Consider the following 10,308-nt stretch of genomic DNA (forward strand, 5'->3'; position numbering starts at 1 on the left):
AAATAGTTTTTGCTTCATAGTAATGAAGTAAGGAATTACTCAAACAAAAAGCTTGCGCCCAACGTGGGGCTCGAACCCACGACCCTGAGATTAAGAGTCTCATGCTCTACCGACTGAGCTAGCCGGGCACCTGTGCAAGCTGTGTCTACACTTTAATAGGAGAAAATGTATTGTTCCCCCTTTCTTAAAGTAGTCATAAATTCCGATTTTAGATTTTATTCCGTCATTTACATTAGTTTTTTAGGTAAGGTGAAACTCTAACAACAAAATTTTGCAGCAAATTATTACTCTGTATTCCACTTGACGTTTTCCTTCTTTTCCCATTCTCGTTCACTGGTGTCCATCTTTTCTTTCCTATTTTTCCTCCCTTTCTTTCTATTTCTCGATCTTTCTTTCTTGATCTCTCTTCTTTTTCTCCCTCTCTCCCTCCCCTCCCCTTCTCTCTTCTTTTCCTTTCCATCTCTCTCTCTCCTTGATAAATCACAAAATGTTTCCTGGATCACTAATGCTTTTCCAGAGCTCCAGACCTTGTGGCTAACTTGGTTCTGAGAACCGTCCTCCCACAGGAGCTCAGTTCCAAAGCCCCAGGCATCAACCCTCTCCGATCCCCTGGTGCTTTCTGCTGGTGTTCCCACCACCTGCCAAGTCTCCCGGCTTCCTTGCTCTTTGTGTGAAGAACAGACCTGAAGGGGACACAGTGATACAGACACGCTCTGCGAGGAGGCTGATATTGACAGGTGTTGAATCACAGCGGACCGCAGCAAAGTAGAGGTAAGACATTTGATTGTGTGTCTGTCAGGAAGGCCGAGTCGGCCGGATTGCCTGTCAACTTCATAAATTCATAGTAAGAAATATAACTATGTGGTTTGATGCACTTTTCAATTGTTTTCAATAGAGGAAGGACCGAATTCATACCCGAAGTTGACTGGTATGTAATTAAAGCAAGGGGCTTAGAGGGTAACAGTTACATCATTTCGAAATACCATTAACACTCAGCACCTCATTAAATCTGCCAAGAGGTCATTGAGATTGCATTGCAAAAATACCCACGTCTGAGTGCCCAGTCACCCTCCCAGCCTCTCCCACCCAAGCCTTCCTTTTTCCTTTACCTAAGAACCTGAATGTGTCTCCATTTGTTACATCATGTCATTCCATATTCTAAGCATGCCATAGAACAACAACAACAACAAATTCCCACTCTACCTATTCAGAAAGGCAGCAACTTAGGTCTGACACAACACACAATCGTGTATAGTAACTAGCAGGATGGAGTCCCTAGATTTGGTGATGTTGCTGGAATGTACACAGTGAAACGGAATCAAACGTAAACAGTGTGTTTAACTTACAATGCTCGAAGCCATGGAGTCTTTCAAATCGATTGACGAACATAATTAGGTGGTTACAGATGGTTTAAATACAAGATTGATTTTTTTTTTTTTCTCCTGGTGGGAGACAAGGAAGTCATGCCCAAAGCTCTGGCTGCTTGGGGGTGCAGCACAAGCTCTCTCGCAGGGTCTTTTGAGGACACAATTCTATTAGCTCTGGCCTGAAGTCTTCTTAGCCTGACTTAATTTTAATTACTTCCTTCCTTCAAATACAGCTACACTGAGGGTTAAGGCTTCATGCTATGCATTTCATGCAGACACAGTTTAGTTCCTAACAGGAAGACAACCAACCAAGCAAAACAACCTGTGATGTTTAGTCGTTCAGGCGCTTAGCCTGATGTGTGAGAGGTGAATATATATATATTTCAGTAAATGTAATTGAATTGACAAAGAATCTCACGTGAGCTTTCCTCGCGACAGATCGTCTGCAGGCAGTTTACATGCTCTTTGGGAGAGAGCGGCAGGACAAGAAACAAAACCCAGAAGGCAGTCGTCTGCCGGACCATCTGCGGGACCACAACGGCGGCGTAGGAATACTTCTGAGCTTAGCAAGGCTCTGGGTGAAGGGCACAGGCTGAGACACTCACTCTGAGCAACTGAGCCTACTCAGGGACAGTGTTTGATCTCTTCATGCAGGCAAGTGTGTGTACTTTAGAGAGACAAAAAGGATACAGAGGTTCAGGGACTCTGCAGTTTGCAGGGCAGACTGGGCCTTAGGTGAAGGGAACAGGAAACCCTTCCTTTTGTCTTATCCTACGGTATCTTCGTTTACTTGTTTACACTGGCTCTCACTGCACTCATTTCGTGGACCAGGTTGGGCCTGGACTTCACTGAGATCTCCCTGCCCCTGACTTCCTGGTGCTGGGATTGTAGGCGTACACAATTGTACCCGGACCAGTCAGAGACTTTTGCTGCAGCTGGAAGTTAATCGTTTCAAATCTTGCTGGCAAAATGGGTTAAAAACTGGCTGTTTAAATTCACCACAATAAAGGTTTGTCCTCTCAAAGTCCTTATAATAGTTTTGTTTCTGTTTCCTTGGTTTTCAAACTTACGTTTTCTTCTGGGGCAAAGGCATCAAGTGGCAGAAATTTGGTTCTGAAGAGGCGCTGAATCTTAGAAAAAAAAATAAAGAACGAATACAAATAAAAAAGTAAGAGGCCGGAGTCTAACCTCACGCAGAGATGGCATCCCCAGTGGGAAGAGAATGCACGTGGGTCCTTCGATAGCTCAGTTGGTAGAGCGGAGGACTGTAGTTGGCTCTTCTGGGCATCCTTAGGTCGCTGGTTCGAATCCGGCTCGAAGGAGTCCGTAATTTTAGCGCTTATTTTTGTAGCTCACCCGCAAGACAAACTGAGTGGCGTCTTCAATGTTTGAATCAGCCTAACTCCATTCTCGATGTGCAGTGAAATGAATACAAGTTTGAAAAACTGTTCTCTGTAGTAATTTTTAATGCTCGCAAGCAGTCTCCGACTTCATAGATCACATAATCCCACCCCTGGAGATCCTTGTCCCTTGAAGAAAGGGACCAGGAATGTCCCCTGTGCCCGGGGTCTGGAGCCGGAGTACGCACTCAGCCCTCCGCGCGGCTGGGAGTGACTACGAGGCCCTCGGGTAATCGGTGGGGCACGCGCGCCCCCCAGTGGTCAGAGGAGAATTCTCAGCAGCTGGACCTCAGGCTCAAGCTCCTGAGCCCGGAGAGTCACAACGCCTCTGACCCCAGGGAAAATTCTGTCTATTCAGTGGTCTTGGCTTGTTATGTTACCGTGGTTTGTTGTTTTGTTTGTTTGTTTGTTTCAAGCGGCTGGGGAAACTTAGCGCATATCAGAATCACCTGGAGATATTTCACAACCTAGGCGGTGCTGATTTCAAAAGGTATGCAGACGATTTTAATGAGGGCAAGGGCTTTAAAAATACTGCTGGGCCGGTGTTGCGGCGGGTTTATCACCCAGGAGTCTCAGGCCAGCCCTGTCAATAAAGTGAGCCTTTGTCTTAAAAACAAACAAAACAAAAAGCACTGCTAGAAAAGAAATGGCATTTTTAGGGGAGAAATGCAAAAGGAAATCTCAGTATCGGCAGAAAATATTTGCTAAGCTAACCCCATTAAACTACGTTACTTCCGTTCTCAAAAATGTGATCTGAGATACAAAAATGTGATCTCAGATACACTGTGGGAGAGTGTCAAATAGATTAATATCAAGAAGACAAAGCAATTGACAAAGATTTTAGATCGATATACCGAAGTTGTACAATTTCTTGTGCCTTCCATCCCATATTCTCTTAGCAGATTATTTTCAATTTTTGTTGTAAACCATAACGATCTTAAAGTAACAGCTCGAAAAACCACGAGGCTGGGGCAGTTGCAGACCTGTCTGAGCTGGTAGCTCCGGAAGATCTTGTGTTTTCAAAGGGTGTTGGAGGCAAAAGAAAAATAGTCCAATTTTCTTTTCAAAGATAATGTTTGGGCCTCGGTTACAACATGTCTTAGATAGTCCTGGACTAGGCTTCTCTGCAAGGCACAGTACGTTCCAACCCAGACAGAGTCCATGTAGTCCATATCTTGGACGCTATTCTAGATATTCTAGAACGGGCAATCGCTCCAGCGTGAACTGAAGCAAATAAGCAAACGACCTAGATTCCAACACACCTGTGCACGATCTACACACACGTTCTCATCTTATAAACAGAGGGGAATGCGTTTACTTGCAGCTGTAAGGACTTGATAGGAAAACGGGAAATAGATGAATAAAAAGATTATATTATCACATAACTATTGAAAGTGTAGGTTTGCAAATTCCCTCAAAAGTAACAAAACTCCAGCTCTCCAAGCCGTAATGGAAATCTCAAAGAACTCGGCCATTTCCTACAGAAGCGTGTGGCAACAACTAGGTCCTTCCGGGTTGCTGCCAAGTTATGACCGGCCTTTTGAGTGACAGAGTTGGTGCCTCTAGTGAGCTGCTCTTGTTCTTGCAAGGTATGATGGGAAAAGAAGAAACCCGAAGGATGAAAAGATTGGAGAATGCGGGCATCGATCCCGCTACCTCTCGCATGCTAAGCGAGCGCTCTACCATTTGAGCTAATTCCCCACCTGGCGGTGCACACTCGCTGCCTTGCTCCCTTTTGGTATCTGGATATAATTCACCACAAGAGAGCATTTTCAGTCTACCAGAGACTTTTTTTTTGTGGGTTTAATGTTTGCTTTTAAAAGCCCAACGAAATCTGGACAAGATGGCGAGACTGAAATGAAGGAGGTGAAATATCGTATTTAAGAAAGTCTTTCCTGAGCTGGGTGTGATGTTCCGTAACTCCAGAACGGCCAGGGAGGAGAAGAAAGGAGTCCTGAGGCAGGATAATTGCCTCCTCTTTGAAGCCAGTTTGGGTTACATATAGCAAAACGAAGCCCAAAAGTGTGGGGTTGTGGCTTGGTAGTCGCGGAACGGCCCGGGGTGACTTCCGACAGTACGGATGACGGACAGTACAGTCTGCTCTGCGGAGGGCATAGGGGTGCGGACGGGGGCAGGACGCGGAGATCCCTGGAACACGGGAGCTGGGATTGGCGGGAAGGCAAAGCTGGCACCCTGTGTACAGGGACCAGACGCCAGGTGCGGATTAGGCTTTCGGCCGAGGAAACACTAGTTCCCCAGGCGGCGAGGCTGGGCTTTGGCTCGCTCCTCGGTCCCCATCAGTCCTCACACCCTCTAACTTCCACCCTGACGCAGCTGGGTCCGGAAATCCACTCTCTGGTCACCACGGCTCTACGAATGCTAGCCCCTTAAGGTCAGCCCTTTGTCTGATTTGTTTGTTTGTTTGTTTGTTTGTTTGTTTGTTTGTTTGTTTTAAATCACTGCCGGAGGTCACATGGCCAAGAGTGGAGGCGTCTGTCTTGGTTAATTTCTCTTCCCTTTGGCACGATTTCGAGGAGTTTCAAAATTAGATTTCCAAAGTAAATATTGAGAAGCTGGTAACGTTGAGGCGGAGCCATGTCGTCCTCAGTGGTCTTAAATTCACTGTGTTGACGAAGGTGATCCCTAAATCATGGTCTTCCTGTCTTCTTTCAGGAATATTCCACCACCTTCGGCTAGAAGTGGATACGTGCATGGATTCAGACTAGAGAAGTCTTTGCAAAAAGAGAAAAGAAGTCATTGCTCTTTCCTGCTGGACTTACGGAGTGCCGAGCATCAGGTGTAGCTCCAAGTCCTAGACAGGACTCTGGTGGTGAGCAGAGGGGTGGGCTAGACATTGCCAGAGGCCTGTCGCATATGAGAATAGCAGAGGAGGCCCCTACGCAATAAGTACAAGGACAACTGCCTCTTTTCCTGAAAGTTCATCAAAAGAGACTTCCTCTTGTGAGCTTAATGTTTATTTTTAAAAACTCAATAAAATCCGAGCAAGATAAATAAAAATTGAAAGGGAGAAGGTGAGACATTCTAGAGCTGAGTGGGAGGCCTGCCTGGGCTACTTCATGAATACCAGGCCAGTCAGAACTAGAAAACAAGACCCTTTAAATTTGAATAAATAAAGGAATAAACAAATAGGAAAAGGAAAGAAAAGAAAAAGAAACACACATCCTAAAACCTGATCCTATGTCTCTGAGCTGTGCAAGGCGCCACACAGGCCTTTCCGGGGTCTTTAGACACACACAGGCCTTTCCGGGGTCTTTAGACACACACAGGCCTTTCCCGGGTCTTTAGACACACACAGGCCTTTCCCGGGTCTTTAGACACACACAGTCCTTTCCGGGGTCTTTAGAGCACCACACAGGCCTTTCCGGGGTCTTTAGACACACACAGGCCTTTCCGGGGTCTTTAGACACACACAGGCCTTTTCGGGGTCTTTAGAGCACCACACAAGCTTTTCCGGGGTCTTTAGACCACCACACAGGCCTTTCCAGGACCTTTAGACCACCCTTAATATTTGCTTTTCTCTTTTGCTTATTCATTACAGGCAGGGTTAACAAAAAGAGAATGGCTTTCTGTGGAAAGAAGCTCCTTCCACAGAAGAGATTTTAAATCTCAGATGCTAAAACTGTAGTCCTATCTTGCTGAACTATTATTATTCCTGTCATAGACTTGACCTGGTACTCACCACTGTCCGGATTCTTTCTCCTTGCTGACAGAGACTGCCCAGTCTGGCCAATATTTATCCTTTAAATGACGACAAGAAGTGTAGGTGTGGAACAGGATCAGAAGGTTAGCCCATCCCCAAGGCACAGATCCATTTGCTGCCGTGACCATACTCAAGGTAGGAGGTCTTCAGCAGAAACAAAGTTTGGGTTTCCAGCAACAATGGATTGGGTGTTAACGTTCCAAACTCTGTTTCCAGGGGTACTGGAAGATGAGGACTATTTTACAATTCACACTGAAGTTTTGAAAGTTGTTAAATGGTGCCACTTCCCGACTTTCATGAAGAAATGCCAGGGCACCAAAAGGACCAAAAGTCATTGCTGTCCACACCCCACAAATATCTTCCCTTGGCTGTCTCAAACTTAATGCAACCAGATCATTTATCTAGCAAATCTAGAAAAATCTAAGAGAAAGGACAGGACAGGACAAATCAGACAGGACAGGCTGCAGAATATCTAGAAGAGGATCGAGGACAGGAAATCTTCCTAAGTTTTTTATATATATGTATATATACCCATGAAATTATCAGCATCATTATATAAAATAATGTCCGAAGAGATTACATTAAAAAGTTATACTTTCAACATAGCAAAATAGAGATCATATAATATTAAGTATAAGCTTGATGTCTCCTTCGATAGCTCAGTTGGTAGAGCGGAGGACTGTAGTGGAGTATCCTATCCTCTCAGGATATCCTTAGGTCGCTGGTTTGAATCCGGCTCGAAGGACGAGTGTTTTGATGGGAATACAGATATAATTTAATCACAGTCTCCCCTAACACGTAATTCTGTCGTCGTTTAGACAACACACCTAGTGTCTCCGCCTTACTCTACTCTCTCTTTAGATCCACTGGATGTGTAGGATGTCAAGGGTTCCCTGCTCTCACGCCCTGACTTTTTGCCAGGAATTAGGACATATGCGACAGCCTGTGGGGTCCGCTGTGGTCGGGATCAGCTGGTCTTGACAGAGAAAGAATTTCATGAGGCCATGCTAAGCATACCCCAAAAGCAAAACCATTCCCCAGATAAAGCCATCAGGTCAGTCCCTTTCACAGTGTGTTCCCAACACACTCCGCCCACCTAAAATGTGCGAGCCTCTCCCCGGGACGGTAGGATTGAGAAAAGGTGGTCCGAAGGTATAAAAGAGGGACCGGGTCGATGTTCCCCTCCCTCCTCCTTCCCTCTACGGGCGAAGACGATTGAAGAGTCTCTTAAAATGACCGGTGACGGGTGTAGAGACCCACGCCTGGAATCCCCTCATCTGGAGAGGCTGAAGCAGGAGAATCTAGGCAGAGCTCGTAAATATCTGCAGTTTTTGTGTTTGTTGTTGGTGTATGAGTTTTGGTTTTTCTTTCTCAGAGGCTGTCTGGTGCACCTAGGCTGCCCCAGCCCCTTACAACCTTCCCTCAGCTCCCCATCTCCTCTCCTCTGCAGTCTCCGTCCTAGCCGAAAACTCTCTATGTTGCTGTACGTGCACCAGAGCTCCAGAAGCCACCTACTCTGTGTAGATGTGGCAACTTCAGTGGATGAGCGGAGGAACCTGATGAGAAAAGGCTTGACGGTTTCTCCAGAAACTGGGATAATCCCCCAGGAAATTCCTTCTGGAACAAACGCTCTTCTCTTTTTCCGCCAGCCCCAGTAGGTACGTCTTCACAAAGCCCTGGGGCTAGAACGGGAATTGACATGCAAGAATTCTTCACTGGGAAAGAACTTTCATTTTAATGTGATGGTCTTTTATAGTTAAAATACTAGAAATATTTCCATAAATGTTATATGCTCTCCTTACTTTCATGATCAATAAACTTTAAAATTTATAAATTCCAACAAATAAATAAAAGCTTCCCTGGATGGCTTCCTGTGTTTTCCCATGGTACTCACTTTTCTGTCTTAGGAAGCTGAGTGGCACCATGGGTGGTTGCCAGCCAAGTATAACAGCATACCTAAATACGGATGATTAAATTATCAAGTTTGAGGTACATGTTATGTTTTGTTTATTTGTTCCAGCGTAACTATTCACTGTAACATGGATCACTCCATTCCTAAACACATGCAGTGCTGGTTTGTTTCTGTCCATTTCACACAAGCCAGGGTCATCTGGAAGAGGTACTTCTATCAGATTGGCCCGTAGGCCAGCCTCTGGGGGCATTTTCATGATTAATGATTGATGTGCATGGCTCAGCCGGCTGTGGGTGGTGCCACTGCTGGGCACGTGGTCCTGGACTGTATAAGAAAGCAGGCTGAGTAAGCCATGGTGTGTAGGCCAGTAAGCAGCATTCTTCCATGTTATCTGCTTCACTTCTTGCTTCCAAGGACCTGCCTGCTTGAGTTTCTGCCCAGGTTTCCCTTATAACAGACTGTGATCAAGATGAGTAAGTTAAATAAACCCTTTCCTCCGCAAGCTGCTCTTGGTCATAGTATTTTAACAGTGGCAGAAACCAAACTCAAACACATATCAGAAGGCTCTCAAGTTCTGTGTCTCATGCATTTGCATTCCCCCTTACTTTCCTTATTCTTTAGAAAAGAGAGTCACGCATTTCTCTGAACGGGCCGATAGCTCCGCTTCAGGATGGTATTGTCTATGATATTGTTATTTTCTCTCACTTTTAACAGAGGGAGGGGGTCCTAAGGAGACAGGACAGCACAGTAGGACAAGTCCAATGAAAGCAATATTCTACTATCTTAAAAGACTTTCCTGATAGTTTGCTCTTAAAACGAGTAAGAAAATAGAACAAAACAGCCAGCTATTCCATAAATCAAAAGGTCCTTGACAGCTTCCTTCGATAGCTCAGTTGGTAGAGCGGAGGACTGTAGATGATTGTTGATATCCTTAGGTCGCTGGTTCGAATCCGGCTCGAAGGATTGTTTTGATGACATTTAGATTCAATTATCAAAGATAGTATAAAAACACCACTATTGAAGTATGGAGGAGAGTCAGGTTCATGTATAGCTTAAATTCATAATGATCACTCTGTAGCCCAGGCTGGCCTCAAACTCAAAGATCCGCCTGCCTCTGTCTCCCGAGTGCTGGGATTATAAAGGCGTGTGCCACTGCCTGGCCACAAGATGTTATCTTTTATAGATAAACATACCAGAAAGATTTTCAAACGTGTCATAATTTATAATATCCAAGCCTTTCATAATTCATATATTCAATAAAAATACCCCTGGATGGCTCCTTGTTTTTCCCACCGGTACTCATTTTCCTGACTTAGGATCAGGAAGCTGAATGACATCTTAGGTGCTTGTTAGTCAAGCATGACAGCATACTTGAAAATGGAATGGTTAAAATTCCTATTTGAGGTGGAGTGTATGTGTAATATTTTTTTTTCTCCACTACAATTGTGCAAAATAGCATGTTCCACTCCCTTTCCAGGCCACGTTAAAGGCCTTTCATGCACCTAGTTTTCCTTGTTCAAAAAGGAGAAAGAATTACGCGTTTCTCTGGTGAAATGGGCAATCGTTGGGCTTCAGGATGGTGTTGTCTGTCTATGGTATCATTGTCATTTCTCTCTTTTAATAGAAAGGAGGAGCTAAAGAGACCGGGGAGCACGGCAGGGAAAGTGAACCAAAGGGGATGGATGGTCCTGTCTGTAAGGATTCAGTGCATGAACATCCCTAGGAACATTTTTTGGAAATCTATGTGAAACACTTATACATTAAAAGCACACATCTCAAACATGTTCTTAAACACCTGTTGTGTGATCACTAGCTAAATTACTTTTAGAATATCCTAGTACCTTAAAAACACTTCCTTACTGTGGGGCATTTACCCACCAACCCCACAGTTCCCCAGAGTTTTCTTGA

General features: G+C 44.9%; 1 long non-coding RNA gene and 6 other non-coding genes across 7 annotated transcripts; 4 read left to right on the forward strand and 3 right to left on the reverse strand.

Moving 5' to 3' along the window:
• Positions 1-55: 55 nt before the first annotated feature.
• Positions 56-128, reverse strand: Trnak-cuu (transfer RNA lysine (anticodon CUU)). The gene has a single exon. It is a non-coding gene; the product is annotated as a tRNA-Lys (tRNA).
• LOC131911346 (uncharacterized) lies at positions 76-2,401 on the forward strand. The gene is made up of 2 exons (XR_009379340.1): positions 76-771; positions 1,806-2,401. It is a non-coding gene; the product is annotated as an uncharacterized LOC131911346 (long non-coding RNA).
• A 200-nt stretch (positions 2,402-2,601) lies between these two features.
• Positions 2,602-2,689, forward strand: Trnay-gua (transfer RNA tyrosine (anticodon GUA)). The gene is given in 2 exon segments: positions 2,602-2,638; positions 2,654-2,689. It is a non-coding gene; the product is annotated as a tRNA-Tyr (tRNA).
• Positions 2,690-4,395: 1,706 nt separating this feature from the next.
• On the reverse strand, positions 4,396-4,468 carry Trnaa-agc (transfer RNA alanine (anticodon AGC)). Its single transcript has one exon. It is a non-coding gene; the product is annotated as a tRNA-Ala (tRNA).
• Positions 4,469-7,136: 2,668 nt separating this feature from the next.
• On the forward strand, positions 7,137-7,233 carry Trnay-gua (transfer RNA tyrosine (anticodon GUA)). The gene is made up of 2 exons: positions 7,137-7,173; positions 7,198-7,233. It is a non-coding gene; the product is annotated as a tRNA-Tyr (tRNA).
• Positions 7,234-8,086: 853 nt separating this feature from the next.
• LOC131912126 (small nucleolar RNA SNORD22) lies at positions 8,087-8,209 on the reverse strand. Its single transcript, XR_009379535.1, has one exon. It is a non-coding gene; the product is annotated as a small nucleolar RNA SNORD22 (small nucleolar RNA).
• Positions 8,210-9,278: 1,069 nt separating this feature from the next.
• On the forward strand, positions 9,279-9,363 carry Trnay-gua (transfer RNA tyrosine (anticodon GUA)). Its single transcript is given in 2 exon segments — positions 9,279-9,315; positions 9,328-9,363. It is a non-coding gene; the product is annotated as a tRNA-Tyr (tRNA).
• The last annotated feature ends 945 nt before the right edge of the window (positions 9,364-10,308 follow it).

This window comes from Peromyscus eremicus, chromosome 5, assembly GCF_949786415.1.
Source record: "Peromyscus eremicus chromosome 5, PerEre_H2_v1, whole genome shotgun sequence".
In the NCBI taxonomy this organism is placed as follows: domain Eukaryota; kingdom Metazoa; phylum Chordata; class Mammalia; order Rodentia; family Cricetidae; genus Peromyscus; species Peromyscus eremicus.